We start from the raw sequence: 5,605 nt of genomic DNA, 5'->3' as shown, positions 1-5,605 counted from the left end.
TCCAGTGTTGCAAGAGCACAAACACATCTGGGACAGGCTAGCACTGTAGTGTGTTGGCCCCTAACCCTGTGTGTGTTCCTCTCTCTTCCTCCCTCTTCCTCTCTCTTCCTTTTCCCCTCTCGCTCTCCTCTTCCTCCCTCTTTCCCCTCTCTCTTCCCTCTTCCCTCTCTCCGCTCTTCCCTCTTCCCCTCTCTTCCTCTACTTCCTTCTTCTCTCAATTCAATTCAAGGGGCTTTATTGGCATGGGAAACATGTTAACATTGCCAAAGAAAGTGAGGTAGATAATATACAAAAGTGAAATCAACAGTCTCTCTCTCTCTCTTCCTCCCCCCGCCCCCAGGGAGGTTACTTCCCTGAGCATGTGAAGTCTATGAGCAGTCTGAGATGGCTGAAACTCAACAGGACCGGCCTGTGTTATCTGCCAGAGGAGGTGGCTGCACTGCAGAAACTGGTGAGTACAGACTGTGATGTGTAGGGCCGACCCCATTTAGTCCACTACAGAACCTGGTGAGTTCAGACTGTGATGTGTTTAGTCCACTACAGGAACTGCGTACAGACTGTGGTGTGTAGGGCCTATTTAGTCCACTACAGGAACTGGTGAGTACAGACTGTGGTGTGTAGAGCCGACCCCATTTAGTCCACTACAGGAACTGGCACAGACTGTGGTGTGTAGGGCTGGTGAGTACAGACTGTGGTGTGTAGGGCCGACTCCCATTTAGTCCACTACAGGAACTGGTGAATACAGACTGGGCCGAATTCCCATTTAGTCCACTACAGGAACTGGTGAGTACAGACTGTGATGTAGGACCGCATGTGTTGATTGTTGCCTGATTACACATGGAAGTAGACCTATAGAACCTGTTACACAGAGAAGTAGACTATATACTACCTGGCCCTGATTACACATGGAAGTAGACCTATAGACTACCTGATTACACATGGAAGTAGACCTACCCTGATTACACATGGAAGTAGACCTATATACTACCTGGCCCTGATTACACATGGAAGTAGACCTATAGACTACCTGATTACACATGGAAGTAGACCTATATACTACCTGGCCCTGATTACACATGGAAGTAGACCATATACTACCTGGCCCTGATTACACATGGAAGTAGACCTATAGACTACCTGATTACACATAGAAGTAGACCTACTACCTGATTACACATAGAAGTAGACCTATAGACTACCTGTAGGTAGACCTATAGACTACCTGATTACACAGAGAAGTAGACCTATAGACTACCTGATTACACAGAAAGTAGACCTATAGACTACCTGATTACACAGAGAAGTAGACCTGACTGCCTGGCCCTGATTACACATGGAAGTAGACCTATAGACTACCTAATTACACAGAGAAGTAGACCTATAGACTACCTGATTACACATAGAAGTAGACCTAGGACTACCTGATTACACAGAGAAGTAGACCTATAGACTAGATTACACATGGAAGTAGACCTATAGACTACCTGATTACACATGGAAGTAGACCTATAGACTACCTGATTACACAGAGAAGTAGACCTATAGAACCTGATTACACATAGAAGTAGACCTATAGACTACCTGGCCCTGATTACACATGGAAGTAGACCTATAGACTACCTGATTACACATGGAAGTAGACCTATAGACTACCTGATTAGAAGTAGACCTACTACCTGATTACACATGGAAGTAGACCTATAGACTACCTGATTAGAGAAGTAGACTATAGACTACCTGATTACACATAGAAGTAGACCTATAGAACTAGGCCCTGATTACACATGGAAGTAGACCTATAGACTACCTGATTACACATGGAAGTAGACCTATAGACTACCTGATTACACATGGAAGTAGACCTATAGACTACCTGATTACACGTGGAAGTAGGTTTATAAATGTGTCCGTTTTGGGATCTGATAGTTCTTCTGATTTGGCTCAACTCTCCACCACTAATGAGAAGGTTTTCTTCACCTCAATCAGCAAGTAAATCAAGTCTGTTTTTATAGCTATTGAGAATGATTAGTTCCTCAACGTTGTGTGTGTGCCTCAGTGTGTGTGTGTGTGTGTGTGCCTCAGTGTGTGTGTGTGTGTGTGTGTGTGTGTGCCTCAGTGTGTGTGTGCCTCAGTGTGTGTGTGCCTCAGTGTGTGTGTGCCTCAGTGTGTGTGTGCCTCAGTGTGTGTGTGTGTGTGTGCCTCTGTGTGTGTGTGTGTGTGTGTGTGTGTGTGTGCCTCAGTGTGTGTGTGCCTCAGTGTGTGTGTGCCTCAGTGTGTGTGTGCCTCAGTGTGTGTGTGCCTCAGTGTGTGTGTGTGCCTCAGTGTGTGTGTGTGTGTGCCTCAGTGTGTGTGTGTGTGTGCCTCAGTGTGTGTGTGTGCCTCAGTGTGTGTGTGCCTCAGTGTGTGTGTGCCTCAGTGTGTGTGTGTGTGCCTCAGTGTGTGTGTGCCTCAGTGTGTGTGTGTCAGTGTGTGTGCCTCAGTGTGTGTGTGTGCCTCAGTGTGTGTGTGTGTGCCTCAGTGTGTGTGTGTGTGTGCCTCAGTGTGTGTGTGTGCCTCAGTGTGTGTGTGTGCCTGTGTGTGTGTGTGCCTCAGTGTGTGTGTGTGTGTGTGTGTGTGTGTGTGCCTCAGTGTGTGTGTGTGTGTGTGTGTGTGTGTGTGTGTGTGTGCCTCAGTGTGTGTGTGTGTGTGTGTGTGCCTCAGTGTGTATGAACTCTGTACTGTCAATCTGTCCTCAGGAACATCTGTCTGTGAGTCACAACAGCCTGACTACTCTACATGTGTGTGTGCCTCAGTGTGTGTGTGTGTGTGCCTCAGTGTGTGTGTGTGTGTGTGTGTGTGTGTGTGTGTGTGCCTCAGTGTGTGTGTGTGTGTGTGCCTCAGTGTGTGTGAACTCTGTACTGTCGATCTGTCCTCAGGAACATCTGTCTGTGAGTCACAACAGCCTGACTACTCTACATGTGTGTGTGCCTCAGTGTGTGTGTGTGTGTGTGTGTGTGTGTGTGTGTGTGTGCCTCAGTGTGTGTGAACTCTGTACTGTCGATCTGTCCTCAGGAACATCTGTCTGTGAGTCACAACAGCCTGACTACTCTACATGGAGAACTGTCCAGCCTGCCGAACCTCAGGGTAACTACACACACACACACACACACACACACACACACACACACACACACACACACACTCTCGCTTTCTGAGATGGGTTCAGGTGTGGAAAGGTCAACTTTGTTTCATGTTTTTAAGGCGGTGGTTGCCCGGGCCAACAACCTGAAGAACTCTGGAGTTCCTGATGACATCTTTCAGCTGGACGACCTCTCAGTCCTGGTGAGGAGATCTGTCTGTCTGTGTGTCTCTCTTTCGAGATATCCTTCTCTCTCCATCTCTCTTTCTTTCGAGATATCCTTCTGTCTCCATCTCTCTTTCTTTCTTTCTTTCTTTCTCTCGAGATATCCTTCTCTCTCCATCTCTCTTTCTTTCGAGATATCCTTCTCTCTCCATCTTTCTTTCTTTCCAGATATCCTTCTGTCTCCATCTCTCTCCAGATAGTCTGTGGTAATTGCCCATTAATCATAGAACAGTCTGTTCATGATCTGTTTTGTATGTTATTCAACATTCTACTGATGTTCTGCGTTCTACTGATGTTCTATGTCATTCTGTGTTCTTCAGGACCTGAGCTTCAACCAGCTGACTGAGATCCCCCGAGACCTGGAGAACTCCAAGAACATGCTGGTGCTCAACCTCAGCCACAACAGGTAGAACCTCTAACAGGTGGCATACATGCCTTATAACCTCTACTAACAACCTCAGCCACAACAGGTAGAACCTCTTATAATATGTTATAACAGGTGACTAACAGGCCTTATAACCTCTAATAACAACCTCAGCCACAACAGGTAGAAACTCTAACCTCTAACAACAACCTCAGCCACAACAGGTAGAACCTCTTATAATATGTTATAACAGGTGACTAACAGGCCTTATAACCTCTACTAACAACCTCAGCCACAACAGGTAGAACCTCTTATAATATGTTATAACAGGTGACTAACAGGCCTTCTAACCTCTACTAACAACCTCAGCCACAACAGGTAGAACCTCTTATAATATGTTATAACAGGTCACTAACAGGCCTTATAACTTAAGCTATAACAGGATATAAATATATCATACATACAGAGCCTTCTGAAAGTATTCAGACCCCTTGACTTTTACCGCATTTTGTTACGTTACGGCCTTATTTTAAAATGAATTAAATATTATTTTGTCTCTTACACACAATACCCTATAATGACATCACAATACCCTATAATGACATCACAATACCCTATAATGACATCACAATACCCTATAATGACATCACAATGCCCTATAATGACATCACAATGCCGTATAATGACATCACAATACCCTATAATGACATCACAATGCCCTATAATGACATCACAATGCCCTATAATGACATCACAATGCCCTATAAGGACATCACAATGCACTATAAGGACATCACAACACCCTATAATGACATCACAATACCCTATAAGGACAAAGTGAATACAGGTTTTTAGAACTGTTTGCAATCTATTAAAAATAAAGAACTGAAATGCCTTCTTTACATCAGTATTCCGACTCTTTGCTATGAGACGGAAATGAAGCTCAAGTGCTTCCTGTTTCCGTTGATCATCCTTGAGATGTTTCTACAACTGGATTCTGTGGTCTGATGAAACCAAGATTGAACTTTTTGGCCTGAATGTCAAGCGTCACATCTGGAGAAATCCTGGCACCATCCCTACGGTGAAGCATGGTGGTGGCAGCATCATGCTGTGGGGATGTTTTCAGCAGCAGGGACTGGGAGACTAGTCAGGGTCGAGGGAAAGATGAACAGAGCAAAGTACAAAGAGATCTTGATGTAAACCTGCTCCAGACCTCAGACAGTGTTCCAAGGTTCACCTTCCAACAGGACAACGACCCTAAGCACACAGCCAAGACAACGCAGGTGTGGCTTCGGGATAAGTCTCTGAATGTCCTTGACTGGACCAGCCAGAGCCCAAACTTGAACTCGATCAAACATCTCTGGAGAGACCTGAAAATAGCTGTGCAGCATTGCTCCCCATCCAACCTGACAGAGCTTGAGAGGATCTGCAGAGAAGAATGGGAGAAAATCCCTAAATACAGGTGTGCCAAGCTTGTAGAACCATACCCAAGAAGACTTGAGGCTGTAATCACTGCCAAAGGTGCTTTAACAAAGTACTGAGTAAAGGGTCAGAATACCTATGTATATGTGATATTTCAGTGTTTTATTTGTAAATATTAGCAAACATGAATAAAAACCAGTTTTTGCTTTTGTCATTATGGGGTATTGTGTGTAGATCGACTAGGTGGAAAAAACAATTGAATTCATTTGAAAATAAGGCTGTAACGTGAAAAAAGTCAAGGGGTCTGAATACTTTCCGAAGGCACTGTATCGTAGATTATTCTCCTCCTCCGAGCATCAATGCCATCCCTAACCAGTTGTTTATCAACCTGCCTTATAACCTAATACCGACCCTCCTCCTCCTCCTCTCCTCCCAGCATCGATGCCATCCCTAACCAGTTGTTTATCAACCTGCCT

The 5,605-nt window shown here is 45.0% G+C and overlaps 1 pseudogene; it reads left to right on the top strand.

Annotated features, from left to right (window-relative positions):
• Positions 1–340: 340 nt before the first annotated feature.
• LOC121845234 overlaps positions 341–5,605 on the top strand; it is an 82,562-nt pseudogene continuing 77,297 nt past the window's right edge.

Source organism: Oncorhynchus tshawytscha, unplaced genomic scaffold, assembly GCF_018296145.1.
Source record: "Oncorhynchus tshawytscha isolate Ot180627B unplaced genomic scaffold, Otsh_v2.0 Un_contig_612_pilon_pilon, whole genome shotgun sequence".
In the NCBI taxonomy this organism is placed as follows: Eukaryota; Metazoa; Chordata; class Actinopteri; order Salmoniformes; family Salmonidae; genus Oncorhynchus; species Oncorhynchus tshawytscha.
Note: the sequence above shows the minus strand (reverse complement) of the source record. Positions and strands in the feature narration are given on the sequence as shown.